A 10688-nucleotide genomic window follows, 5' to 3' on the forward strand; every position below is an offset into this window, starting at 1 on the left:
CTAATAAAGGAGCTCATTATCCTGAAGAAATCAAGTTCTCATTTAGAAATGCCTGCATATTGGAAAATAAAGCCACTTGAGATGAAGCAGAGAAGACCAGAGACGGCAATCATGTGTGTTGACTATAGATTCCTTGCTTGTTTTGTGGACCTCAGATGCACTATTGCAAGTCCATTATTTGTGAGCATTGAGCACTGAGCAATGTAGTTTCCCACAGGTAACTTGGTTGTTGAGGAGTGGGTAAAGATGCCCACTAGATGGCGGAATCATGCTGCGCTTTATAACAGTGACTTGCTTTTGGGAACATTCTGGTATGCAGTGCGTTTAGTAAAAGTAATAATAATTAAAGTAATAATAATAATAATTATATATATATATATATATATAAAAGGTGACAATCATAAAATTAATACATAAATAAATAGGCACCATTTTCTCTGATTACTTATTTGCACATTCTCTTGATGAGCTTCAAAAGGTAGTCACCTGAAAGGGTTTTCCAACCGTTTTTAAGGAGTTACCAGAGGTACGAATGCCAAGAGTATGCAAAAAAGTAACCAGATGGCTATTTTGAAGAATCTATAATATGAAACATGTTTTCAGTTATTTCACCTTTTTTTTTTTGTTAAGTACATAACTCCACATCAGTTCATACATATTTTAGATGCTTTCAGTGAGAATCTACAAAGTAACTAGCCATGAGAATAAAGCAAATGCATTGAATAAGAAAGTGTGTCCAAACATTTGGCCTGTACTGTACTGTATATATAAAAGTGATCAGCCTCACAATTCTAAGGATTGGAGTTGAAATCTCGGCTCTGGCCTTGCTGTGTGGAGTTTGCATGTTCTCCCTCTGCTTGCATGGGTTTTATCCACTAGCTTTCTCTGAAATTCCCCAAATATGCACATTAAAGTTCATTGAAGACTAAATTGCCCAATAGTGTGAATATGAGTGAGAATAGTTGTTTGTCTATACAGTAGGCTACATACTCTGTGACTGGCTGGCCATCAGTCCAGGATTTAAACCACCTCTTCCCCAAGTCACTTGAGACCCTAATGAGGCTAAGAGAAAGAATTACAGAAAATTGATAGAAGGATGACCTTATGTCAATAATGACCTCTGGAAAAGGCTGCCTTAATGTGACACACTTGTTGGATAAGGAAACAAGTAATCATTATTTTGTGTGCAATATTATAAAAAACAAAAAATATATGTGATACCCAAAGGGTGTTATTCCTTGATGTTTACTCCTCATTATCAAGGAAGTGGGGGGAAATGGGGTGCAGACACTAATTATGTTAATTTGGATAAATGTTCATGTGGCCTTTGCCAAATGGAAATCACTGATGGAGTCCAAATGTTAGCAGGCTAATGCCAAGCATTTCTGCTGGAAGGATCATCAAGACAAACAATTTCAATACAACAACTATTTGTAGCTTTATAATTATAAGTAACATATTATGTCGTTTTTGTTATAAGAACTATAAAGTTATAGAGTGTATGTTTACAGGAGATAAAAAAAATACAGGTATCAATAAATAAATAAATAAATAAATTAGACCATCCATGACTATCCACAACACTATGACAGCTTGCACGATTTAATGAGATCCAATAAAATAGCTAAATCAAACATTATACAAATGTAATAATGCTCAGTTCTAATTGATACTGTTGTATCTTAGCAGTGTTTTGTTGTTGTTGTGTGGATGTAGTTTTTGCACTACTGCAACTTATTTCCATGTCTGAGGTTCAAAGTACAGTATAGAGACAAAGAGCTCCTTGTATAACGCATTATGCCACATCATGATCCCAATAAAGAAACTTGATGCTATCATTAAAAGCAGAAATTGTGAAACAACTGAATTGGTTTATATTCATTTGTGCAAGTAAATATTGTTGCCAGTCAGGATAAGTAAAATAAACACAAAAATATTGTCATCCTGAAAAGAAGAAGAAGAGGGGGGAAAAAAACTCCACTGCGTCTGTAACCATTTTTAATTTGTCATTTTGGGACATCACAGATGTTACCAACAACAAAGCTCCTTTCCAACGCCACAAAGCCATGAAGTTTTGAAGAGAAGCAGATTGCACATTTTGCACTAGTCACAGTAGAAAAGCAAAAGAGTATTAGACAGGGCCTGGAACTATAGCACTACCGGTAAATGGCATCTGTTCTTTCTAGGAGACCATGTAAACATGTTTTCCAACAATGTCATGCCCACTGTTAAAGAGAGGTGAAGAGAAGAGGAGGAAAAGAGATGCATAATCAGAACTGCATTGAAACGTGAATGTTCCTCTAGTGAAAAAAAGAAAAAATGAAGGTCAGACTTTGCAATTGTACTGAGATTAAAAAATAAATAAATAATAGTTTTCTCACACAGTGTTAAAAGTTGGGGGCGACGATTACGCTCTGTGAGATTCAGTTATTAAATTTCTATGAATACTTGCCTTAAAGTATTTTTCACTGTGACATTTATAGTAACACAACTATATATCTTATATCCCATAATGACTTCTACTGTTTGAGCTCCAGGGTGCTGTCTTGTTGCGCATGCTGGCTTACTGTCATGCTTCATGTCCCACCGGGACACTTTAATGTTCCTTTCACACCTTCGTATGACAACTCTAATGAATGTTCACTGGCAAATCCCCCTCTGGAGAGGAAGTAAGTATGGAAAGGAACAACATTCACTATGAGCTAATACCTCACATGGTTGCTGATCTTTATAACTTGCCAGTCTCAAGTGCTCATGAAAACTAATCAAGAGCTTATGATGGTGAACTGATAAATCGCAGCCTTTTACCAGGAATGGCATAGCGAATTTCCCACAATGGGGATTCTCGCAAAATCCAGTTTCTTCCCCCCGTAGGAAATAATTACCTTTTAAGATTCTACCTTTTGTGTCATCAATCAGGAGAATAACGTTCTTTATAATTCCAGCGGGAAGTAAGAAAGGATGACTCTTCCCCGTAGGCAGTGCTGACTTGGCTACTGCAATTTGCTGTCTTGGTGCATTGTAATGGAGAGCAAAAAAAATGACTGGAGAGAGAGAGAGAGAGAGAGAGAGAGAGAGAGAGAGAGAGAGGGACAGAGAGATGAAAAAGACAAGGTTATGGTTTTCTCCTAATTGTTTAGGTTTCTAAGTATTGCATAGCTACAATATTCATCTTCTTGGGACGAAATGGGTAAATGAAGATGTTTTATGAAGCAGGGATCAATTTCTCACGAGGCTGCACTCGTCACATTAATACACTCATTTCTAGCAGTTGGATTGCCATCCTCCTCAGTGGACAGAGCCAGTGGCATTTCCAGATGGCATGAACACCATGGTGCATAAAAGCTGCATATTCATCCCCGCCTCTCTCAGCCACCAAATTCATTAGCATAGTGCATATACACTTACCGGCTACATAACAAACAAAACATGGACCGCACTTATTATTTTAAGTCATAAAATCTGTGATTACAAATTAAAAATAGTTACAAAGCTAAAAATAGATCCCGTTTTTTAAATGAATTACCAAGTTAGTGTGTTTGTGTGTCAATAGTCAAACAGTTTTTATGAGCTATTTTAAAATCTGTAGGTTTGTTTTTTCTATTACCGATAATCTGTCTTATTCACTTTGGTCAGTAGCCCAAATGCTAATCATCCTAAAGGCCAACGCAAAGTCAGAGGTAAACTCGCCTTGTGAAGCTGTCGCTTTTTATCAGACAGGCTCCTTCAATAAAAGTTTTTAAATCTTATTTTACACTCAAAACACTTTAATTCATTGGCTTTCATCCTAGCTCAAGTTAATGATTTTCATCTTTCACTCTCGATATAGTTTGAATTTAGAAGAAATTGTTCCCCTAGGAAATGATTGAAAAGTAAATTCAGTTCAAGTGTAATTTAAACACATTATGATAAAAATAAAAAACAATAAATTGTGGATACACACCTTTGATGACCTCAAGGAAAATCAGGAGTTCCTGACTTTGTTCCGAATATGTGACCCTAAAATTCTTAACAGTCACAAGTGTAAAAATAAATGATAAATGAATTCAAAATAAAAACATTGTGTCAAACATTATTTTGATGTCCCGTCATCTAAACAGCATTGTTGCAATAACTTCCATTGCTAGTTCTTTAACAATATTAAACTTAATTTGTATATCACCTTAAAAAACACGCAATTTCCTTCATTGGCTCCACTGCAACTGAGGGAAAAAAAAATACAATTTTTGCGGGTGGTTTCAAAGCACTGTGGATCTTTTCCCCATTTTGCTTCTATAATTTTTAATCATTTGAAAAGATTAATGAGGCTTGCAGACGATGTTTAGATTAAACATGAAATATGAACACTTTGGAGACATACCATTTATTTTTGGTATTCGTTTTCTATGGGGAGCTGTGCACATGTAACCTTGCTCTCACAAAATGTATTCTCGCGGTATTTGTGAGTTCACAAACTCCCGAGAATCCATCTTGTACCGCTCCCATTGATTTCCACCGATACGAACCACGGGGGGTTCGGACCAATCACATAGCGACATTGTATTTGGGGGCGGGGTATGCAGCTGTGACGAAAACAAGAAGCGCCGAAGCCATGGGAAGAAACAAACCAAACATGGCGACACCGGTGGACGAATACGTGGACGCTGCAATTAATTCTGTTCTCGCTAAATTAGTCTCTTGTATCCGCATATCAACATTGCAAAACTGACAACATAAACTCAACGCCATGATATCAGCTAGTCACAACAGTCGCATGTCGGTGATGACATTTTCATCCTTTGCCGTGATTGGTCAAAACAAAAGTTAGGTAGACGTGCACGTGATTCTGCTTCGTCCAATCAGCTCGAAGTGTTGTACAGCATGCCCCGCCTTTCCCGAGCAAATCAATGTGGAGCAGTCCCAGACTGATATCTCGAGTGAAGCACAAATCAATCTGGCTATTGCCAGGCTAGTGCACGTGGCTGTGGTTGTGAAAACAGAATAAAGCTGAATTCTGCGTGGACTTGCCGGAAAGAAAGACGTAATATTTGTTTCAGTGACAAGTCTGCAGACAAGAGTGTGCTGATATGTTCACGGTGTCATGATACTTGATGATCCATGATACACAAAACTGTCCTGCGCGGGTAGTTGTCTTAAATATGCTATAAGTGAAAGATGGGGTCGTGAAATCTTTACAACATGGACATAATATGTGATGACAGTGTGACAGGAGGAAATAACTGACTAAAATGATTGCTGGCCTCAGGCTTGTACTTATCTCCCAGGACGAGAGCGCCAATTAGCTTGTACAAGGACATGAACACATGTCCAAAGAGATACACTCCAATGTTCGGGGATACGACAAGGCATCTGCCACCAAAGATACAAGCTCGTCTGTCGGCCAGCCGTCACGCTCACCATCTCACGTCTCCACTGTGTCTTTACCCTTTTCCGTGTGTTTGTCGCAGTACGGCTCGGGCAAAGAGAGAATATCTGCACTCGTGGCCTTGTAATGGCGGTGCTGAGTTGTTATCTGTGCCCTCATCGTCATGCCAGTGGTAATAAAGCGATGCTTTGTGCGAGAGGATAAAAGCAATCCCACTGGTGATAACCGATTCTTTCACCACCTTCCCCCTTCTGACAACGGTTGTAAGACGGAGAAACTATTGAATACGAAGAGGGACACTAGTCCTATAGGGACAGACAAAGCATCCATCACAATCTCAACTCCCCACCCTAGGTGCAAATATACATTCCAAATATATTTGATTTATTACATTTGTGCTTTCGAGATACACGTCGTTGTTCGATCAAATTTTTACTCTGACTTTTAAGCAAAATTTTTAGAAATGAGCTGAGTGAACTCAACTAACAGCAGTTTGGTGAAAATAAACAAATTTTCAGGCTATTTATTGCCACTTACAGTTGAAGTTTACTGTCAAACTATAACAATGCCAACAGGTATGCTGTACATTATCTATTTTCTGCAAAGAATGACTAATATTACTATAATAATAGACATAAAAATACCCCAAGGTAGCCAAACGAGCACACCAGAAGGAGCAGCACAATGCCAATTGAAGTGAAGTAAAAATGGGGCAAAACTGTTTAATTCAAGGGTGTCCAAACCTTTTCTTCCAAGGGTCACATACAGAAAAATCAAAGGACACAAGGGTCACTTTGAAGTTAATTTACTTTAATTTATCAAGCACATCAAAATCAGTCCAAGAAATTACATATTGTTAATATTTTACTAATCTTTTTTTTTTTTAACTGCTACCTGAACAGCTTTCTATAAGGCAAATCGTTTCTCAGCCCCGGTCCTCAAGTCCCCCTATCCAGTCTGTTTTCCATGTCTCCAACAGCCAACACACCTGAGGATCGTTATCAGGCTTCATGCAAAACGTGCTTATTAGCTAATCATTTGAAACACCTGTGTTGGCTGTGGGAGACATGGAAAACAGGCTGAATAAGTGTACTTGAGGACTGCGGTTGAGATCCACTGGTTTAGGATATTATTGTGGTCAAGATGTTGTAACCCACCATAAAATATCAGCCCCTGAATTGAACTGCAGTCAAATCTCATCTGAACATTCAGGGCCAAAACAGGGGCTATCTATCGTAAGCTGACCATTTTTAAAACATTTACTTGGGAATCATTCATGTGATAGTTTCCCAATTTGGACCATTAGAGCATAAAAAAATGGAGAAAACCATTTTTGCATGTGAAAAAAATATATTTTCTTTATTCACCACAGTCTTATGAAGAAAATGTTACTTGTTTAATGGTAAATAGTTCACTAGCATATTTTGAAAAGCTACACTCTAAAAACAGTTGGGTCAAAAATAACCCAACTATGGGTCAAAAATGAACCGATCCTCTACATGGGTCAATTCGACCCAACTTTGTGGGTTGTTTTATACAAAATGACCCAATTTTTGACCCAAGTAAAGGATCTGACCAATATTTATGAGTAATTTTACACTGAAAGACCCATTTCTTGACTCAAAGTAAGGTCAAATTGACCCATGAAGTGGATCGGGCCATTTTTGATCCATAATTGGGTTACTTTTGACCCAACTGTTTTTAAAGTGTACAGTATGTAAAACAAATGTATTAGTAGCAGATGTCATTTTTAGTATTTGCTAATTTTTTGTTTCTATAAAGTACAATATAATAATAGAGTGCTATTTTTCATATTAAAAATCAAATTACAAAAATGCGTGTTTTTTTGCCTGGAATGGATTAATGGCATTTCCCATTAATGTCATTGGGAAAGAATTGCAAGCGCTGTTTGGAAGAAGAACCACTGTACTTCGTTCTGATGGCATTTTATTGTCCGTATCGTTTGCCCCAGAGAAGCTTATAAGCTAAACGGACTGCTAATGATTGCGCAAATTAAGGTGTTATGCTTGTGTTTATGTTTATGTTTTGTTATAATGAATATAACTCTCTTGAGGTGCATAATGTTATACCAATCCAAGCTACTGTAGTTTGGAATTTTTTGGACATTATTATGGAGAAAATCTTCAAAAATGTCTTGCTGCTATTAACATTACATTATCGTAAAATTGTAAAACCACTATACACGCATTCCTATTATAGTTTCAACAATGCAACTTAACTCATTCACTGTCAGCCTAGTTAAATGAATCTCTGACTATCTATAAGCTGACAATTGCAATGAATAATATTGTACTAATTTTGACGATACACCATTTACTGGCCATGACAACGGATTCTCCTGCATAATCTAATGACATCCAATACAAAAAAAAGAAGATACGGTAGATACAAAGCTCCATTTTAACAGACACTATCATAATGCAGTCATTATGTCATTGACAATAATGAACACAGTTTATAATTAATACCTACAATGTCATCTTTGTAAAAGCCAAATAGAGCTCTTTTGTTGGCGTTTTCACGTTTCACAGCATCCGTGTAAAATACCAACTCGTTGCTTAGTGAATTGATCCCACTGACGGTTTTGTCAAAACCTTTTTTCCTCCCTTGGGCAGCGAGCTTTCACAATCGGCTGATGAAGACACAGTGTCCATGCCACGGCGGCATGACATACTGTTCAACTCCCTCAGGACCCTCCACATCTGCTGAACATTCAGTTTGTGATTCTGAGCTGTTCTGGCTCCCGAGTAACAGACATACAACAAATTTAGAATAAACGAGCTGCTTGCATGACATTTTCAACATTCTCATGTGCAATTTACAATGTGCAATAAAAAAAAAAATACAGCTAGTGCACTATTTACTGTCATACATAAAGTTGATGGATTTTGTGGCATTTTGTGCACTTACAGCCACATTACACTTGTTATTCATATTCATGTTATTGGGTTATATTATTAATTTATACTATAAGTCACACAGTGCAGTGATAGTATGATAATATGACTTACAGTATAAACCCCAGTATTACTATAGCACTTTATCACACTAGTATTTATACCATTTGGTGAAGTCTCAAAACAGAAAATGTATAGTATACATACAGTATGTACAGTATTCTATTACACTATCTTGTATCCTATTATGTCCTAGATCTAAAAGTATTGTAAACGTTTGCCGCCTTCAATTTCTCTTTTATTGGCTGAAAGCAAACGGCAGATCTAAAAATGGTATTTCATAATAAAATATTGTATGACAACCCAAGTTTGAGACGTGCTATTATAAATTCTGCCTGATGTTACTGCAAAAGTATATATTTTAAACAGAGAGTGTAGCTGATTCTACCACGTCTGGAAATCTAAATGAGAAAAGTTGTGCAGAAACAAAGAGCCTATGGAAGGAAAGGGGAGGAAGCCTATTGGAGTCTGTCAGCATGATGAATGCATTGGTCCAAGTTAGTTTTCTTTACTGTACAACTGAAAGTCTCAGTAGGATAAGTGAGTCGAAGCTTATAGAAACTCTTCTCACAACATGAACAATCTATAGGTTCCAATTGATTTTTGTTTTCCCTTGGGCAATTCCCCATTCCGAAAAAGAAGTGAGATGGAAACATAGCTAGATACAATAGCATAATCTCATTAGTTTCAATACAAGAGCTGTATTACAAATATACCTCTATTCCTAAATAACCATACGCAGAATAGAATAGTAGTAATAGGAAAACTAAGAATGGCATATTGTTAAAATCTAAATAAGGTAACCAAAATATTAGAAACCGTACTCAGTATGCCGTGCGCTTCTACAACACTGCAAGCCACAACTGCAATTACAAATATTGTTAAACTAAAAGCTCCAGTCATAAATTCAGGATTATAATATATTAACAGGTCATATTTTTTGAACTGCCTCTTGTGATAGATCCCATTTGATGTGCAGGTATACCCAACAGTTTCCAGCACACTCCTGCTTCATCCAATAATGCTAATACAGATGCTTAGTATTAAATTTGTAGGCAAATAAAGAGCCGGTGGAGAGCTGCGCTGTTGTCTGCGCAAAGTGCCACTTAAAACTACTTGACTGAGACATTTGCTGCTTCAGGAAAATCACAGCATCCACTGGTGCAGCCGGGGAATTGTAAACTTGTCCCATCAGCTTTTCTCCTTGAAATTAGAAGAATCTCAGGGTAGATCTTAACCTCACTTGACCTCTTTTCTGTGCATTGCTCTAAATATGCAAATTAGTCCAGGTACTGTCCTTCATCAAAGTGAGTTTGAATCACATCTAAAAAAACCAAAAACATTGCTGATCCATTGTCAACAACTCGTCTTGCATATCAGTACGGCTTTTGAAAGTGATGCTGAAATTCCCATCAAACATTTATACAGTATGTCTGCTTCCCCCTTGCTTGTCGAGAAGTCAAGAAATGTTTAATTTTGTAATTCCTCTCCACTGGGCTACACTTGGGAGCTGTAGAAAAGGTGGGTGGATGTAAGATGTAACACTGCAGCAAACCTTCCAATGTCCACCTCCATGTTTTCACTGGACTTTGGTCACACAATGTGTCATCAAGGGATGCTCAACACAAAACTGTAAAACACACGCACTGCATTCAGGTATAGATTCATAAATAACTCAAAGAAATGCAAAATGTTGCTTACTTGGCTCAATTGGCACACGCCAGGGAACGTTCATTTCATTTTCTTAGATAGGTGAGAAGCTGCAGGAAGAGATGACAAACTATGAGAGATGCAGGCACTCATTTTTAGCTGATTCACGGTGATGAATCACTGTTGCCACTTCAGAAACAAAGTGCTACTACTCCACAAAACAGGCCAGGTTGTTAGATTGCTTTTTTTCCTCTGCCATTAAAAGCGCTATATTTAAAGGTTAGTGAAAAGAATGTACCCACATTGAGTGTAGGTGTGGCCTTCAAACTTATGAGTGCTCATTGTTGAGAAATTATGATAAATACAACATAGCATTTGGGTGTGCCACCACTTCAATAATCATGTGTAACTGGTGATAATGAGCTACACTTTTCCAACGATAAAATTTAAATAAAGACAGCTCTCTAATTCTGATCTGGCATCCTTCTGCAGAGACATGCCAGGTGAAAAGGAAAAAAAAACATGTACGTGCAGTGGAAAATTTGTCCCTTAAAGGTATAGTGTGTCGAAGCAAGATTGGCTAGCAGAACGAGCTGGAGCTGCTAACAATAGCGGCAAGCGGGAGAAGCTAACGAGAGCAAAGCGGAGGGAGACAAGCAGCGAGAGCTTGAATCACTCGACGACCACCTACAGGC

This window comes from Vanacampus margaritifer, chromosome 12 (genome assembly GCF_051991255.1).
Source record: "Vanacampus margaritifer isolate UIUO_Vmar chromosome 12, RoL_Vmar_1.0, whole genome shotgun sequence".
Lineage (NCBI taxonomy): Eukaryota > Metazoa > Chordata > Actinopteri > Syngnathiformes > Syngnathidae > Vanacampus > Vanacampus margaritifer.